Source organism: Cygnus atratus, chromosome 15 (genome assembly GCF_013377495.2).
Source record: "Cygnus atratus isolate AKBS03 ecotype Queensland, Australia chromosome 15, CAtr_DNAZoo_HiC_assembly, whole genome shotgun sequence".
NCBI lineage: Eukaryota > Metazoa > Chordata > Aves > Anseriformes > Anatidae > Cygnus > Cygnus atratus.
Genome location: NC_066376.1, coordinates 15,862,462 through 15,882,526, shown reverse-complemented (window position 1 = coordinate 15,882,526; position 20,065 = coordinate 15,862,462). Strand labels below are relative to the sequence as shown.

The 20,065-nt window shown below is 38.0% G+C and overlaps 1 protein-coding gene and 1 long non-coding RNA gene across 2 annotated transcripts in view; one reads left to right on the top strand and one right to left on the bottom strand.

Moving 5' to 3' along the window:
- The window catches only part of HAPSTR1 (HUWE1 associated protein modifying stress responses), an 824,185-nt gene that overhangs the window by 409,064 nt on the left and 395,056 nt on the right, over positions 1-20,065 (bottom strand). The gene's annotated exons all lie outside the window — the stretch shown is intronic.
- Positions 6,851-20,065, top strand: part of LOC118249139 (uncharacterized) — a 58,530-nt gene continuing 45,315 nt past the window's right edge. Inside the window, exons 1-2 of the long non-coding RNA XR_004778960.2 lie at positions 6,851-6,952; positions 10,067-10,175. This is a non-coding gene — a long non-coding RNA (uncharacterized LOC118249139). The remainder of the gene's footprint in view (positions 6,953-10,066; positions 10,176-20,065) is intronic.

The window sequence follows — 20,065 nt, the reverse complement described above, 5'->3', positions numbered from 1 at the left end:
ATAATAATTACAGACATTTTAGTATACTGGTAAATTGGTGTGAAATGATAACTAAAACCTGTAGATCTTAGTTTTTTAATTGCATTTTAATTTCTGTTTTTATTTATTTATTTATTTATTTTATCAGTTTTACTATATAGTATAGTTCAGTGAGTAGGAGTGCAGTGTTGCAGACCTGCCACAAGCATCTCCAGATTTCAAAAAATTAAAAAAAAATAATCATTATGTATGTCCCACTGGGGTCATCTCTAACTTTTTAATTCCTCCAGGCAGCTGTAAATGTTTTACTGTTCTTTTTAATCACCGGATTTTTCTACTTCCTTGTCTTCCTTTAAAGCATATTAGCACATTCCCTCATTCAGGTGTTTTGATTTTGATTGTATATTTCTATTTACTGCTTCCTCTTTTGTGGCTTGCGTGATTCTTAACTTTAGTGCAGTAACAATTGTTAGGTGATGGTACTAGAAACTCCAGCAAATGCCATTGTCCAGAAAGGAGATAACTTGTTTAGGAATCAGAAAATCTATTATCATTCATGTCTATCTGGATCCCATAAAACATGCAGTGCCAGACACAGGTGGGCTGCAATTTCAGCTGAAATATAAGGACCTACTGCAGGACGTTTATTAAAATAAAAAAGGAACCCACGTGTAACCTTTATTTCATTAATATAAGTACTATGACTCTGTTTTTTACTTTTTTCATATACCCTGTATTAAAGGTTTTCTTTTCAAATTGTCTTAACACACACACACACACACACACACACACAGCAGGACTGAGAAGACCGTGATTCAACTTACTCAGGAATGCTTGTAGTTATAGATTAAACTACCATGATTTTCATTAATCTGAAGTGAGAACTTTCTTAAATTATTCTTTTTTTTTTTTTTTTCAAGGTGGAAACCCCCCTAAATGGATATAGGACTTTATGGTAACTTCTGAGGAATACTGAGGGAGTGGGAGAGCTAATACTGCTAAAACTGAGTGCTTATTAGAAGTCAGGGAGCTGTAATTAATCTCATTTTCCACTGTAATAAGGCTTTTAACCATCTCAAAACATAGCTGAAATTAGTTTGTTGTTCAGGCAAAATGCCATGGTAGGCCCTTGTGAGTCTTGTATCTAGGTTGGCCAGAGGCTGGTACAATATAACCTTTCCTTACTTGTGTGATTTTGAAGCTGTTAGTCCCTTAGCTGTTTCTTCTTGAGTGACTACTCAGGTTGTTCTTGCAGGTAAAGGTTAACAAGGAAATTGTGGTACCCTGGGACAGCATCCTATGCATTCAGACCGGGTTCTTTTAGATATTCCACGTGTGGAGGGTGTCATGTTTAATACCAAATTTACTTTTTGGAAGATATTTTATACTATGCAGCTTTTTGATTTAGAAAAGTAAATGTGATTCCCATTCCTGTTCTGTTTGCTCACCATCACGATCACGGACAAGCCCGATTGCCAGGGAGGAACGGATGGTTAAGCCTGTTCAATCCTGTTGCTCTCTTCAAAATCCTGTTGCTAGTTGTTCAGTTTTTATACTCCGTGTTGGGCTGAGGCATGTATTTGCTCTTGCATGCGGGTCTGGTTAACTCTGGAAGACATTCACACTCGTAATGAACTCAGGTCAAAACATTTACACCACCAGTTAATTTACTCAGCTGACTCACTCAACTGACATATATGCTTGCGTAAAACAAAGGCCACCGTCTTGCCACCTTTGTGTAGAGGCAAAGATTTTTCGCAACGGCTGCAGTCAGTCTCACCCTGCATCATTCCCTGAGCTTCATGGGCACATGGCCTGTGTCCGTCATTCCAGTCACATCCTGATGGTAACATTCATGCTATTTTAGTCCTAGCGCTAAAATGCCGGATAAAATTTGAATCTTATTTACCATGTAGCTACAGATTGTTATTTTAGAGCTGAAGAGAAGCCTTTACCAGCCTAAAGAGAATACATAAATTGACTTTTTAAAATCAATGTTGAAAAAAACCTTAAGCGGATCATTGTACTGTGGCAGTAATGTATTCTTTAGTACATCAGACTAAATTCACTTAGAATACTTTTAAAGAATAAAATGGGAATAATAGTATTCAGCTATGAGTAATTTCAAAAAAACATTTCTTTGCTGTAATTGAATCACTAATCAGACTAAAATTCACTGAACTGCCATCACAAATAATCCCGGGTGGTTTGTACACTGTGATAATAACACTATTATTAAGCATTGACTTTCCTCATAGGTATATAGTTAGCCAACTCCCACACACAAAGGAGAAAAGAACTTGAGAAACCTGCCTGTTGGAAGCTCTTTGAGCTTAGCTGCTTTCAACCAGGACGAACATTGCAAAAAGTCTCATGGTGGTAAAGAAAATCATTTAGAGTATCTTGGGCATAATAAAAAGGTTATCTGACTCACTGTAAAGTGCTAACCCATATTTCATGTCAGTACACTGAGGCTGACAAGTGTATTTGTGGCATGCATCTCCAACAGCATCCAAAACAAAGCTATAAACTGAGTCTGAAGCTTTTACCCTTTACCCTTAATCCTCTCATAAAAGTGGAGAGGGGTCTTTGTGACTGAAAGCCATGCTCTCTGGCCTAGCAGTGTTGCAGTCTCTGTGCCAGTCCTGCTTAAGGGTGAGGAGGTATTTTGTTGCCCTTGCTCTCTTTTCCAAGCCTCTGGATTGCGTTTTGATAGCTGCAGCCCTCTGTCCTTTCCAGATTTTCCATTTCGTAGATTATTCCCCACATGAATGTGTCTGGGTTTTCCCTTGGGCATTTGCATTTCAGTGCTAAATTGTACTTCCACTCCTGTCGCGTCCTCAGGGAGTTAGCATGTGGCCTGTCAGTGCTCGAGTACGTGTGGTGCCTGTCAGGACTCGGAGTGATGGTAATAGTGGTTTCTCTTTAGAAAGTGGAGCACTTGTTCATTTTCTTCTGTGCTATTTTTACTTTAGTTTTACCTCTTACAGCTTGTCTTACAGTTTCTCCAAGTTTCTCTCTTCATTCATTTCTTCTGTATCTGGATTAGCTGCAACTAAATACCCTGACTACACTACCTATCCCCAGGCTGACAGAAATCCCATGGCTTGTATCAGCAGAGTATGTTATCTTCTCCAGCCTGTATCAGTTTTGATAATACAATGCTTCTGACTGCTGCACTACGTGGCACAGAATGTCTGAGGGATATTAATGAGAGGTTTAGGAAATGGTTTTGTGTATCTTTTCTCTTTAATTATTTTCTGAGGAAAAGTGCAGAACTGAGAGCACTGGGCCCAAGATGCTTCATCTATGTTTACATTGCAGAAAGGAGCACGGCAAATCGTCTCCAGTTTGATGTTTTGGTGTCTCTGTGACTTCTTCTGACCAAGAGGGCATTCTAGTTTGTGACAAAACTTGAAATAGTATTCATTACGGTCACGTGCTTTGGTCATGTGCTCTTCCAAAAATTTGATTCTCAAACTGCCACTTAGGAATTTCTATTTCGGAGACTGCTGAAAGCAGCAGTCCAAAAGTATCTATGTATAGCTATCATCAAACAGTCTCTTGAAATGGTGAAATTTATACTGTGAATACATTTTAAGAAAACAATAACAAAAAATCACAAATCAGTGGGAGCACTATTTAGCTCAGTGTAATAGATGAATAACTGTGGGTAATTGTAACATTTCTATATTTAGGGAAACAAGGGCTTGTGGTATGTTGGTAATAGCAAAACTTGATCTGTGCGAAGCACCAGATGGTGTTCTATAAACGCAGATCTTAGGGAAAGCATCTGTAGAAATCTACTGCTATGTGAGTACCAGAGACATTATAATAGCTGCCATCAGATGGGTCACTTTACGGATAATCAATTTTCAGTCTGTAGCATAAGTGATGAGAAAGACATTTCCTTTTATTAATCAGAGTGAAAGGGAAACTTTTATCTGGAAATGTTTCCCAAAATGAAAACCTTGTGGATTCTTGTAGGTGAACTCTTTTTTATGGATACCTCTTCAATCAGTCTCTGTACGTAGCTGTAAGTCTGTGTTCAGCCATAACAACACAGCCAACAGTAATAAAAATCATAATGACATGCAACAACAGATAAACCAAAAAATCAAAAATGTCCCCTATACATTCTCTGTCTAGAATGTATAGCTCCAAATACTCTGTGATGATGGTCTAAGCAATTGAGATCTTAACCATAAAACATGTCTAAAATCCTTTTTCCCTTTTTCTGAGAGTAGTTTTCTAAGGAGAATAAAGTTAGTTACTTAATACAGGCCATGTCCCACTATTTGACTATCCCGTTTATCTATAAAGTCTATCAGAAACTTTAGCACATTGTTTTACATCGACATGTTTTACATCATGGTTCACGTACATCACTGTAAATGCCTAAACTGACTGCTTCCGTGTGACACACACAGGCATAGATGGCATCAATTTCAGGGCTTAGAATTTCAGGAAAACTCCATGCTTACTCATTTGACAATAGTGTTGATATTCTTTTGTCTGTGATCTCATTTATTTTGGGTGAAGCCACAGGTTCCATCTGTTGTTATTTATGGCAAAAATTAATAGTACTTTGGATAGATTTTCACTTCTCTCCATTTCTCTCCTTTTCTTTTTTCTTTTTTTTTATCTGTTGTTCTTGTTTGTTCATTTTGCTATCATGGATAGAAAGATTTTCAGCACTCCCAAGTGACTGCATCTGGTAGAAAGTTTTTTTTTTTTAATTTCCATTTTTCATGTTATACTAAACTTGTTTTGAGCATATAAGGATAGCAGCTTATGCCTTGTCCATTTCATTCATATAGATCATTTCTACTTTCCTCCCTTGGATCATTTCATCTTCCCTGGCTAACCCCTTTTTGTCTCTAGGTAAAGTACGTATGTTTGGAAATACCAATATGTCAAAGAAAAGGAGATCCAATGGAAGTGTGGTTGACACTAAATGCAAGGGATTAGGTTGGCTAAAAACTTCTGAGAGTCCAGACCTAGCACAGTCAGGCAGAGAACTCAAAAAAATAATAATTCCATATTATCATCATGTTCCCTCTTTCATCTGCTTCTTGTGGAAAACCAGGAGTAGTAGTAACACTATTTTATATTTGCATGAGCTTTCTGCAAGCACAGAGAGAGACTTTTGAAAGTGCTTGCAGTCTTGGTGTGGAATTCTTATGTATGAAGGAAGAATCAACTTTAAGGAGAAGCTATTACATTTGAAACACTTGTGTGATAACTTTGTTAGAAAGTTCATGTCTCAGCATGGAAATGATGCAATTTTAGCAATGGAATTTATATATCTTATCTGCAGTGTGTTAATGGAATATTCTGTATGCCCAGATATTTGTTTGTCTTTAATAAGAATATGTATTGATCTAATACTGATAAAATGAAATCTAAGTTATTAATAAGTTGTAACCTTGTCATGTAAAAGTAAAGTACAATAAAGAGCAGGATGGACAGAAATATTTGATTTTTTTTTTTTAAATTGTAGCAAACAGTTAAAATTGCTTCTTACTGGGGTGTAAGTGTTAAAACTTCAGTATCTGTTAGGAAAATATGTCTTTCATTGTTCACATTTTTTAAAGACAAGAGACCCCATGCAGTGGAAACTAAATAAAACATTTAAGTAATGGTCAAAGCTAGAAATAAATAAGGTGAGGAAAAAAAAAAAGAGGTGTTTTGCACCATATTGTAAATAAATGACTCTGTAAGCTGTATTCTTACATAATGAATACATCCCATGATGAGTTTAAAGGTGTCTCATGGAAGCAGGGAACCCACACCAGTCTGCTGAAAGCTGAGTAGCAAAAAGCAAAGCAGGCAAGTGGTGACCTTCCTTGCTTATTTTTCACTTCACCTCTTCCCCAGAGACTGTGTGTAATGTAGATATTCATTGTATGCCTGAGCATCAGTGATAATGTGCAAGACAATGGAATGCACAGTGCAAAAAGTTTACCAAATACATGCCTTTGTTGCATGAGTCTTGAAGTGATACAATTGCGTTCCTTTTCCAGCAGAGGATGGAAAAGAAATAAGAGGCACAAGAGGCAAAGGGATTATGGTTGATGTGGAAAATGAGTATGTAGTTACATGTACTGTATGCTTTCTAATGTAATCAGGTTTCAGAAAGAATGTGATACCAAATGTCAGTGTAGGAATTAAGAATATGCAGTGTAAATAACAGTAATTTGTACTCGATGTTGCAGACATTTTTCAATAAGCCAACTTGCTTTTACTGGACAATTAGAAAAGCTTGATTTGTTAGAAAGCTTAAGCCTGCTCATTGCTGCACTTTTTCTTTGAACCTCATTTTTATTTTCTTCAGGCATGTGTAATTGGTACCTTTATGCATCTTAGGTCAGCCAGGATCTCCTGGGTGAGACTGTCCGTCTAATAAGCTGTTTGAAAGTCTGTGTCTCAATGAGCCCTTTTTTTAGAGGGAGAAACAAGAAAGCTGGATTTAAACAACAAACAAACAAAAAAGAACAACAAAACAAACAAACAAAAAATCCCCACCCACTTAGCATTGCTTAAATTCTGCTGTCCTTATTTCTTTAAGAATGAAATTAAATCAGTTCTCAACACTTTTGAATAATGATTTGCTCTATGAAAGTGAGCTGGCAGTTCTGAAAATATTTTTCAGGGCCCTGTGCCCACTCACATGGAGAATAGGCAGACACCTTGCTGTGCTGTGTTGTTGCAACTTTCTTTTTTCCTGACAGTGGATTGAGTCAGGAGGAGACCCAAATCATAGCTGAGGTTTTTAGACACCTTTTATTGATTAGACTGTTAATGGCTTTAAGCTCTAATTATTAATAGCAGATATCAGCTCACACGATACTTTTACCTATTTCTGCAGACAGACCACATGCAGATATGCATTCACAGCAGCATGGTTGGAGCTACAGCTGGGATACCCAGAAGTAGAGGATCAGACCAACATTAGACCAACGGCTTGCAAGTAGGTTTTCAGAAAGTCCCTTAGAGCATCTTTTGTTCCATCAGATGTATGCATAATCTTTTTGTCTTTGCTGCTTATATCAGCCACTGTCTTGTGTATACACGCTGACTGTGTATAAACATGATGGTTTAGAGTTTGCCCTGTTGGAACTATTCTGATACCCCAATATCTATAGCTTCTTCTTACTTCATCTCCACTTGTCTGAGATGAATGTAATACATGGACTCAGTTTCATCCAGTCATCAAAATTCTGCATGCACATAAATTACAGCGTCATTGTTTAATCTTCCAGGTCAGTTTCCGTATATCAGGGGCTTCTGTGAATTCTTAGGACAATCTTCTACTGTCCACCCCCCTGTCCCAGCCTAACGTGTTTATTGGGATTCTTGTTGTTTGCTTTGCCTAACTAATATTCATCTCTGAACAAGTTCTATTTGTTTCTTATTTTTCCATTAATAGTCCTGGACTGGTAGGTTTTATTGATGTCAACATCAGCAACTGTCAAGGAACCATCTCATAATTTTCAGCTGCCTCCATTTTAAGAAAATAAATGAAGGACATAAAGGTTTTTAAGACAATGAATTAATGGAAGAGTAGACTGATCATTCATTATATCAAGCACTACTTTTGATGTACACAGAGAAAATGCTGTATATTCTTCTGTATTTCTATGAATTCCTTGTTTTTTAAGTTTTCCTTTTACCATGTTCTGAAAATACCTTTACCCTGTGAACATGTCTTTTCAGCCAAAATGAGATGAGATACAGTGAATAACGGGGAACTGGCAGGGGGATGGGAGGCCAGGAAGGATTACTAACCATTTATAAATGTTTCTTTCACAGCAGGCATAGTTTCAGTGATGAGGGTCATTCATATCAGTATTTCCATGGTGTCCTTAATGTCAATTAGTTTTTTTCAAGTCAACAACAAAAAAATCACCTGGATTGTCCTCATTAAAGTTAATGCAATTTCTGACCAAGGAATCATATCTGTATGTTATATGAGGAAAACAGCATGTAAAATATAACAGCAGTTTTCAGTGATTTATAACCTCTACTTTTCTATGATTTTTAATCATTAAAGAATATGTAAAAACATATTTTATACACAATATTTTATCTTACATTTATTTTTATATTTCTCCCTAGCAATTTATTGCTATAGATATATCACCATTACTATAGACATTTATAGTGCCATTAAAATTCAATGCCACCATAAATTCACACTCCTTAAAGTGTTGACATTTGTAACAGCTTCCACAAGGGCGTATTTTACACTGAAAGTGAAACTTGGACTAGAAACTTCTTTAAAATTTAAGGTGTAGGTAAAGAAAAAAATGTCTTTCCTCTGCTTTCAATAAATTAGGTAACTTGGATGAGACATTCTGTTGCACCTCACTTTTGGGCTTCATTTGTTCAGGCTGCTTCAAACAGGCTCAAAGTGAAACACAATATAAAATAGTAATAAAAAAGCAATTATTTACTGGCAGACACACAAAATCTAGGCAGTATATAACGAGCTATTAGAATAAGAATTAGCATCGTAATTCTTCCTAAGGCACCTGAAGTGTCTTTGCTGCCCCAACAGGCTGTCCCATTAGTCAGGAGAGGAAAGGCTGGCCTCCCCACACAGCTCTCTGGGACAAGCAGTCAGTGCTGCCAAGTTGCCTTCCACAAGGTCAATTGATACTGATGGCACTGATGGTTTAACCTGATTATCTGGACAGCTCTTCCTGACTATTCTAACTCAACTGACTAGTCTTCATTTTTTATTTTTTTTATTTTTACCCCATTCGAATCTTCCTTTGTATGCTGATGTTTTCTCCCTTGAATCCTTGATTCTGTCTCAACAGTCCCATCTCTGCCAGTTATTTTTACCTTTCTGATCTCTTTACAGACTTTCTCACAGCTCTTTCTCAGAAGTCTGAGTAGAAGTTAGACAGCTGTGCAGGATTGGCCCTATCCTGAGCTATGGATTCATGGTATGCTGGTTGCTAAACAGCCTGTGGTAGGAGGAAGCTTACAGCACAGATTACAGAGAAAGGGTTACAGCTGATGGCTTTCATTCTATATTTTTAATTGTCTTAATATTATATTTTGTGGAGTGAGAGTATATGATTTAACTAGACAAGTTAAAAAAAGAGACAATTCTGAATCCTTCTGAATGTTTAAGACTATTTAAAGATTATTTAGTCTTTATTTTGCCGGTTAATTTTAAATGGCAGCTGTCACCTATGGAATAGACATTGTCTTATGTAACTGGTTTGTAAAATAGAACATATCCTGCAGTTTTCACCCAGAAAATCTATCACAGTACAGTGCCAAAATATCTCTTGCTATAAGCGCACAGAAATTTTTAAAGCCAATGCATCTATTATTTATTATAACTTACCTAAACTAGTTCTTGGAAGTTAAGGATTTGATCTAGATTCTCTGTGAATTTTGATCAAGTTGCACAGAAACAGGCATTCAGGAAAAGTCCCCCATAGACCCTCTAAATGGGGAATACACACACATAACCTAATTTATTGTGATAGATTATCTCTCCCTTCTAAATTGGGAACCTTAAGTTTCTGTCTTCTGCACTGCTTCATCACAGGCAGTAAACACAAGCCAAGTTACATTCCTCTCCGACCAGAATCAGAACAGGGTCTCATCCATAGGGTAGTAGTAAATTACATGTTTTGCAAAGTCAAAAAGCACATTACATATATTACATATCTTCTTGAAGGTGTTTCTCACACAGAATGCTTAGTAAAGACTTCAGCTTTGTACTTCCCCCCCAAACCTTTCACCGTTAGTTCTGAGGATACTAAAGCCCACTTTAGCTCTAAAATAAAACAACAGAAAATCACAACTGAAGCAAAAGTGCTTACTCTCCTCTAACACAGGACAGTCAGGCAAGAATCTCATATTAGTTTCTTTATTCATGGGAAAAATAGACTGCAGAGGAGGCATCAGTATAGAGGTGAATGCAACGTACAGCTGAAAAGAACGTTATTTTTTAAATGCTTTTTAGATAAATTCAAAAATGAAAATACATTCTGAGATTTTAAAGTATCTGTGATAATGGTCAAAATTACCGTTAACTTTTACTTTGCATCACACATAGGTAACTCATTTTGAAATGAAAGGGAGCAGCAGAGTAGCAGCGTGGGATAAATTGCAAAGAAAATACATACGAGGTGCCTTCTTGGAAATCCCAGCCCCTTCAAAAGAAGGTAGGTGTGAATACCATCAAAACTGTCACTCAAGGTTTTTCAGCAAGGGGAAGGACTATAGTTTAAGATGTCTAAAACTTTATGAAACATCTGCCACTACTGGCTGCTATTCAGTTCACCTTTGAAGTGTTTCCTTCTGGCCTGTGCTGTTCTGCATTTGAGGTTTTGATTTTAAACAAACTTTTTCTTGTGGAGGGTGGGATGGGGAGTGAATGAGAGAGACAGATAACAGAAATTTGCAGCTCATTCTTCTCCATGGCACACACTTGTGGCAGTTTCACTTCACCAGGACTTCTAAGCTTATGTTTACATCTACCTATAGAATCCAGCATTAACACAGACTTAATGTGGTCAAAATGGGGAGTGACTAAGCATGACCATAGCTGAGGAGAATAATAATCCCATAGGGATTACAGCTGTTGATCAAGAGATTTATCAAGGAATTGCTGGCAGTCATGAACTGTTATGATAGCTGATGGGAAATTCCTGAGATACTCTTATCTGCAGTCTATTACTACTTAAATGGCAGACATAACCAAATGCAAAATACATTTATATATATAGGCAACACATACAATTCATTTAACACAGAATGCGTAAGGAGTGTGAAAGAGTCAGTAGATTATATTTGCATATTTTCAAGAACCCCACTAGTAACATCTAACAAAAGCTGAATGAATTACTATATTTCCTATGTAGCGTTAAGTAATTAGTGTGGGTTATATAGCTGTACACACATCTGATAGTCAGTAAGGGGAAGATGAAAGAGCTGCAAAACTGAAACAAAGCAAAAGATTGAAAAAGTAAAATGTTCACTAATACAGTCAAAAACAGATTTTAACATCTTTATTTCATACCTCAGTTAGTGCAAGGAGCTGATCTGATTGCAGTGCTGCGATAAGGCATAGTGCAAAGCTATAAATGCAATATTAATTTCATATTACTTTCAATGTTAGGAATATAGTATTGAGTTTGTCATCATTTAGTTCAACTGTATTTTTTAACATGCACCCAGCTACACAACTAGAAGCTTCACAAGCTAAAGAGAAAGTAAGATCAGCCAAGTGCTCCTGGAAAAATTAACAGTAAAGAAGGATTCAAAGAAAGATGATTTTAATCACAAAATTAGAGAGTATTTTCATCACCTGTTTTTCAGCATAGTTCACAGAGATGCTGCTCTACTCAAAGCTCTCTTTAAAGTAAAAATTGAGAGACCTGGAGGGCTTGTGGTCATTAATGATGTTACAGGACTTTCTATACAAAGTGGCTTGTTAGCACTAGGTTCTGACTAACTCATGTAATTACTTTCAGCCAACTTAAATTACCCTTCAGTTTCAATTGTAGTGAGAGATTCTGGGAGCAAAATCTGATGAGGTTAACCAGGAGGAGGTTATGGGATCACAAATGGAGAGTACCTAAATCAGGAACAAAACTTTGCTAATGGAAGTTTTACAGTCAAACAGAAAAAAAAATAAAAAAATTAAAAAAAATCACAAATGCTGCTGACAGGAAGTCAAAACAAGAGGGATTCATGTTAGGAAAAAAGGTGTAAGTTATCCGATTGTAAATATAGAATCATAGAATCATTAAGGTTGGAAAAGACCTTCAAGATCATCTGGTCCAACCATCACCCTACTACCAATGTCACCCACTAAACCATGTCACTAAGTGCCAGGTCCAACCTTTCCTTGAACACCCGCAGGAACGGTGACTCCACCACCTCCCTGGGCAACCCATCCCAATGCCTGACTGCTCTTTCTGAGAAGAAATGTCTCCTCATTTCCAACGTAAACCTCCCCTGGCACAACTTGAGGCCATTCCCTCTAGTCCTATCACTAGTTAACCTGCGAGAAGAGGCTGACCTCCAGCTGCCCACACCTTCCTTTTAGGTAGCTGTAGAGAGCAATACGGTCTCCCCTGAGCCTCCTTTTTTTCCAGACTAAACACCCCTAGTTCCCTCACAGGACTTGTGTTCCAGGCCCTTCACCAGCTCCATAGCCCTTCTCTGGACACGTTCCAGTGCCTCAATGTTCTTCTTGTAGTGAGGGGCACAGAACTGAATACAGTACTTGAGGCGTGGCCTCATCAGAGCAGAGTACAAGGGGATGAAAAAAGGACTGTTGTGGGTTAACCCCAGTAGGTACCCAAAAATCACCCAGCTGCTTGCTCACTCACCTCCAGGGGGATGAGGGAGACAATGAGAAGGTAAAAAGTGACAAAACTCGAATCAAGAAACTCATTCACCACTGCTATCGGCAGGCTACCAGTACAGCAGTGAAACGTTTCTTTCTTCATTAGAAGTAGGTGTAGGTTTGTCAACAGCCTCTGTTGCTTTCTACTGTAACCATGATGTGTATCTGGTTTAGAAATTCTTTCTCATCATGTCCTACGTATTTTATATCACATGACTTTAAATCAGTTTGAACATAATTCACAATATTAAAATGAAAATATTATTTTTCTCCACATTGCATATGGAATATCTAATCGCTATTTATGATATGTAAGATTTATCGCACTCATTAGGAGAGGCCTTTAAAATTTATTAGTCTTCACCTTGCTTGAATTATAAACCGTTCACTTCATTCAAGAGAGAAAAATACATGTCTCGTGAATGGTCATCATGCCTCTTTTATGTACATTTATTTCTCTTCTTAATGGTTTGAACAATAAGTTTGAACAATAAAGTTTGAGTGATTATTATTGCATAAAGACTTAAACCATTTCTGCAATAAAGAGGCTGATTTGGCAGAAAATAGCCTGGTGCTTCTGGGTCTGAAAGGCTTTGGAAACATATCAAAGTTGGAGAAACAGCAGATTTGACTTGAATGAAAGGGAGAGAAGCAAGTATTGTTTGTAGTGTGTTCTTTGATTGCTTTTAATTTGCCTTTCCCACAACCTTGTTTGTGATAAGTACTGCCAGTAATGATCCCTGATGCTTCTGAGCTTTACACCTACATCTGGGGTTCAATGTCTGCGACTGCAATGGGAATCCCCACTTAACAAATATTGAAACATGTCTGCCTAGATCTGTTTCTTCCAGTGAGCTACTCAAAGAAGAGCAAATGGCTTTCACAGTCAGAAAAGCCAAGTTATACTTGATTATTCAAGCTTTTCAAAAGGAAAGAATCCAAAAGACTAGGTAAAACAGAACTGAGATAGGAAACTTCATAAGCAATTCCTGTCTGCATGCTGTCCTTGCTTCTAGTCAGAACTAACTTTGTATCACCAAACTGCAGCGTCTCCTAGCTCATAATGTTGTTTTTTGGTTTTTATTATCTTACATCACCCCGAGGTGATTATCTGCTCACATAATATATTGTGTGTCTCTCTCTCCTTGAACCACCAGCCCCTTGCTATGACTACTTTGCCAAGCCCTGCAGCTTCTCGCGCTTTCTCCCAGGCACATTCCATTGTTTACTGAGAAAAGGAGCATTCACAGCATTCACACGTTCACAGTTTTCACCAGATCCAATCTCTGTCTTTTAGGGAAACATGCTATATAAACTGAGAACAAACCTTTCTGTGTCTTTGGCATGAACAGACATGGTAAATTTAATCAAATGAAAATTCCCCTTCATTATCTATTAGGGAGAGGCGCCATAGGCAAATTGTTCCTCTGACTTCTTTTGTGATCAGCTCCCTGGCATTTTGGCAGTGGGTTATCTTCCCTCCTTCCCTCAATCTGTTATGTTATTCTGTGATCTCATCTTTCCTCACAAAGTTGGGGATCAATGAGTTCTTGCCCTTTGCAGTGGCATTCCGTATGACTAAGTGCCAAGCAGTTCTGTGTCCTTGCAGCAACACCCTGCCATGGCTGCCTGGCCTTATGCTATGGTTATCGCCCAGGAAAAGGGAAAAAAAACCTGCAGCGGTCAGTGAAACATAGTCCTCAGAAGTGACCGGGATAGGTTTTGCCAAGGTTGCTTTATGCTGGGTAGAGACTTAAGTAGATTGTTGTTCTTTCTTCTGACTGAATGCTTCTAGAAGTGGAATTGTTTTAACTGAAGAGGTCTTCATGGAAAATGCAGTGGTGCTTTGGGAACAGTTATTGGAGCTTAGACAGAATTTAAATGAAGATTCCTACAGCACACACTCATAGGAGTTGCAATTTATTTTTATTTTTAATTTTTTATTTCTTTTATCATTTAAAGTTGGATTTAAGGATTAGCTGAAAAGGAGGGTCGGGAATCATGTTTATGTAAACAAATGGAAATTGCTTTCCGCATACTAATTGCAATTACACAATTCTGTTTTCAGATTTCATTAATACCAAACTGTCTATTTTCACAGCTAATATGAAAATGATCATAACTGTTTTTAGCTGTTCTACATAATGAACATAAACATATTTGCTGTCAGCATTTGCACTAGGAATTATATTTTTGCCCAATAAACGGATAATTTCTACTATTCATAGTCTAAAAGAAAACTGTTATGTGCTGTTGAAGAACATCCCAATTTAATAGCATAGACATTTTATGCTTTGCTATACTTTTAGCACACAATTAGTGGAAAATTCTGAACTGCAAAAAAATATTTAGGCACAATGTTTTGTGGAAGTTTCCATAATTATAACTGAAACAACATAATGCTGAAAATAATAAAACATGATTTAGAATATTCAGGAATAGAACTGTACAGATGCACCGAAATTCATGCTACAGAGGATGCACATGAAATAATTCTCTGAGTAGTCCTGTTTTTTAGTAATAACTGAATTAACAGAGGTCATTTCATATATAAGAGTATTTTAACAAGCATAATGAAGCAGGTTTTTAGACTTTTACTGTGTATTTTACAATTGTCTAAAAGACTTGCATGAAAAATGACCACATGCATTTTACACAGACCCTGTTCATAGTATACAACACTTGCATACTTCGCAGTAAAACTTTCAATGCATTTTTAGATGTATTTCCATCATAATAGCACAAGGTAAGAGCTTCGTGTATGTCAAAAGTAAGTCCAGAGTTCTTGTGTACAAAGTAAAAAATAGCCATTAGCTAGAAATCTATCTAAAGTTCCTTATATAACAAAGTGTTAGTGTCTGATCTGCAGCAATACTGAAATTATCTTAGACTTTTCCAGCAGCTATCTGCTTATTTATCTTCTCCATGAGCATAAGTAGGAGGAGTTTTGGAATTAGACATGAAAGCTAATGTGATTATTTCATTTCTTTAATAATCCAAAAATGCTGTTTTTTTGTAGCTTGTTTTTTCCACGAGCTACTTCTGTTTGTCTCAGCTTTAGGACATATGTTTAACTAGTTCCCAGCTAAGAGTATAAAAACTGAGAAAAGCCTCTGGTATTAGTGTTTTTGCAATTAAAAAAAAAGGAGAGTTGCTTTAATACTCCAAAACTCAGCACTTTTGTCTCCTGTAAAAGAGCATCAACTTGGAATTCCAGACATCAGAGTGTTTTAGGAAGGACTGAAACTGTTCATTGGTATTTTAATTTGTGGTGATTTTGATCAGACTTTTCTTTCACTGCAAGCAAACCAATATACTTCCCTTCAAGAGTTTTCTTCTTGAATATATATGCGTCTTCAATATAGCCAGATAACAAGGTATTATTGCATTATTAAGAGTACAGCACTAATTAATAGCAGCAGCAAACAGAGGTAGTAAAATCAGTGTTATAGCAACAATGGTATTATAGGTTCAACAAACTTACTGATAATACTATGGCAGTGAATATACTTATTTTAGATTACAAACATCAATACTATAGCAGTGAGTATAGTTATGATAGGTTATAGTTATCATGCCTATACTTTGACAGATTATGTATATGTATACATATTCATAAAATAACCTGTACCAAATCACAGAATCACAGAATGGCTGAGGTTGGAAGGGTCCTATGAAAATCATCTAGTCCAATCCCCCTACACCAAACAGGATCCCCTAGAGCACCTTGCACAGGATGGAATCCATGTGGGTTTTGAATATCTCCAGAGGAGACTGCACAACCTCTCTGGGCAGCCTGTCCCAGCGCTCTGTCACCTTCCCAGTAAAGAAGTGCCCCCTCATATTGAGCTGGGACCTCCCGTGCTTCAGTCTGTGCCCGTTGCCTCTCCTCCTGTTGCTGGGCACAACTGAAAAGAGACAGGCTCCATCCTCTCGACACCCTGCCCTCAGATATTTATACACATTGATGAGGTCTCCTGTCAGTCTTCTTGTTTCCAGGCTAAACAGGCCCAGTTCTCTCAGCCTGTCCTCACCAGGGCTGAGCAGAGGGTACATGCAGTATGGGAAGTTTCTTGGACAACAAAAGGCTCCGTTTTTGTGTAGAAATCAGAACATTTTTATCTTATAGAGACAAGAGGGCATAGGACACCACCATATCAAGTAACCAAGAGATGCCATTAATTTCTGTCTTTCTCCTGTGACAGTCAATAGATGATGATTTTTTAATTTTCTATTATTTTCTTAAACACAATTTTATTTTCCCAAATTCTTTCCTGCTTTCTGAGATGGTAAGTTGTTCCTCATTTCTTGTTTTGCCCTTATTGATGGTACCTTCAGGACGTCTCCAGTTCTCAGGGTGCCACCTGCACCCCTCAAGGCCACCCCTAGTTCCCAGGCCAAGTTCCTAAACACCAACAGGTGAAAATGTCTGCTAGGTGAGTTCCAGGCCAACAGACATTTTCTCCTGTCAGTGTTTGGCAGCCATTTTATGTCAGTGTTTTCTCGGTATAGCCAGGTTATCCCTGTAACTGCTCCCATCAGGGTGAGCTCAGGGTGAGCTGTTTTCCCATGAGTTTCAGTTTGAACTGTCTCTCATTCAACTTTACAACTTGCTTTCTTCCTGGACTATATTGCAATTGTCACTTTCATTTTACAGGCAAACTTTCAGGGCGTTGTAAGCTTTCAGAGAAGAAATTTTGTCCTATGTTAAGCATCAATATGTGGGAAGGGTGTTTTGTATGCCTTCCAGAACTTTCCTGCTGTCTTTTGCATTATTATGAGCAGGAGACTTGATGTGACCCTTTGCCATTCCTGCATTCCAATGTAGTGCTGGGCATTTAAGTCCAACGTGTTACATTCGCTATGTGATCACATTCAGTCTGTGATCATTAATCACAAGATCATTAATCACTCATTGCTGAATCCTCAGTGATTTTAACATGGCTGTCTGCAATGTCCTAGTGTGATTTTTCAGTCAATTTCTGCACATATAGACAGAGAGGATTTGTTGCAGAAAGCTATGCAAACAGACCTTTGTAACTGGTCTTCTGAAAAGTTGTGTATGAAATTAGCTAATTACTCTTTGCTTATTTGTGTGGAAAAGTATATTTGGAAAGTGCAGTAGTTGTTTGACCACAGTGAATCTGATGTATGTCTGTTAATGTACTCTCTCGTGGAAAAAGAGTAACATCTTTTCAATGAGCCTTGAGTTTGCCTTAGGGTAAAACTCATCTCTTTTCACAGGGTTAAGAGTGGTTGAACCTGACAAGACAAATGCAAACAAAACAAAACAAACAAAAAACATAATAATCAGAATTACTGCAAGACTAGAATGTGAACAGTGGCCATCTCATCTCTTTTGTACCACTAGTACATTGAGAATAATCTTGATTGCATAATAACTGATGATTCTTCCATGGATAATTCCTTACTGCTTTTCACTGATTTCTGATAAAATCTCCACTTAATATTACTTTGAGATCCTTCTTCAGTAAATTTCTTCTAAACTAAACTTCAGTTAAACACTACCGTAATGGTATGTTTTTTCTCCACTCTGTCAGTTCTATTTAAATTTTGCTGTATTAGGAAGTGTGTCAAGAGGCACGCTATTTATACTGTGGGAAATGCAATGTCAAAATTCAGGTTGGTCCCACAGGGACAATTACAGGGTAGCTGGGTATCAGGACTATCACTGTGTGCACACTCAGAGCGCTTGAGTCCTCAACTTCTTTGTGTAGTCCAGGACCTCCCCACCTGGTCACTAGCAGTTTTGGAAGTTGGGCTGTCTTGATTGACTGAACTGCCTGGAGCCTTCACGGTAAAGCAAATGACTAACTGCTGCTGCGGCTGTCATGCTGGGAATTTTAGGACAGTTTTGGATTCCCCTAGGCATTGCCAGCTGTGCATGCACCAATTCACGTCCTTCAGTGTGTTGATCAGACCCCTGGGTGGCAAATCAGGCAGTCTGGGATTCTTCCTAGAAGGCTTTCCTAGGCAGTTCTGCTGCAGACACGACCGAGCATACCTCCAGGCTGTAAGCAGTCACTAGAAACTGACACTGCAGGATGCAGGGGTGGTGACATAGAGCAGTCTTTTGTGGATAATTAGGATTGTTGGATGTTTTGTAAGTAATGCAAGGTCAGAAACGTATCATGCATTTGCTGGGGTGTTCACATCAGGCCACAGACCCTGCAGCATGTAAGAATTCTCACCTGATCCACCTGAAAATGTCATTGCAAGCATGCTCACACCAGAGACTCCTTTCATGATGTGGCCAGACACCAGTGAGCCTGCTGAAGAGGTTTGATTCTCCTTGCAAACTCGGCCCTATACAGAACTCTCAACGACCATTTTTTTTTGGCTATTATTATTACTAATTTTTTAATCAGTGTGTCTGTGCAACAGAAACAAATTATGCAGTTGAGTTTAAATCAGAACTTCCCTTCAGAGAATTCAATCCTAGCTAAGGATCATTTTTGTTGAAACCAGAAGAATACCAAGGTACTTTGCATCTTCTTGCGGTAGTACCTGCAAGGCAAGAGGCAAGGCCAAGGGCCTGAGTTTAATGGTAGCTCCTGGGCATCTGGGTATTAGGCCCAGGCTGGGTTTCTCAGAGCCAGTCAAGCCTGCTGATGACCTTGAGGCATGTAATGTGATTTTGCATAAATTCAGCACTGTCAGTTGTGGCCTTCTGACAAATGAGATGAGAATACTAGTGCAACTAGCATATTTTGTTTATTCGATGTAGTCCTGATTATTCGGAGAATATGCTGAATGAAAACTAGCTAGTTATTTTGAATATAAATAATGATCTTTGAAGGCTTCTAAATAAATTATGCCATTAATCCAGAGAGTGCTTAAATTTTTTTTGTTTGTTTTATTTGTTGAAAGGAATCAGAAGCAAAGTAGTGTTATTTATAACTAGAGGGATGTTGCTATGGTAACCTTTGCATCTTATTGTTAGATATATACAGGAGTTGTAAAGTTACTCGGGGGGAGGCAAGAAATTTGTCCAATAATTGGGTGTTTTCAGTAAAAAAGGCATTTGCCTTCCTTGAGAGGCTGTGTAGAGCAAGAGATCTGAGAGAGCTTTATAAAGTGCAGGGGGGAGGGGTGAACGGAGGAAAACTTGTTAGATGTGCAGTGACTTGTATTATGTTAAGTTGGCTCATTTTTATTATTGTCTTACCGTGGCAGTTCTGAAATGCGGACTGTACGGGTAACCATAGAAACAGGAACTCTACAAAATGAGGACCTAAACACAGAGTATTTTAAGAATTCTTCAGATGTGATTAAGTTGATTATTAGAGATAAAATGTCACACAAATCTTTCATGCAGGGTAGGGGAAAACTTGTGTTTCAGCATGATTCCCCAGACCCCAAGCTTTCTGGACAGATAGTGAGGCTGCCTTGCAGCTACCGAGACGCACAACCCAGGTGCCTTGTGATGTGGCCATGAGGAAGTCCCTGAGGTGCTGTGGAGGTCATTCCAACCACGGGAAAGCAACCCCAGAACTTCAGAAGGTACCTGTTACTTTACATCCTCAGACCTCAAAGGATTATTGGAAGGAAGAGATGACATCTCCCTCCAAAACCCAGTCCCACTGTTAGCGTAAAGAAGGTTGTGAACAGATTGGGAGAGCTGAAAAGAACCCACACAGCATCAATTCTTTTTTGCTATTCTGGCTTCCTTTTCCA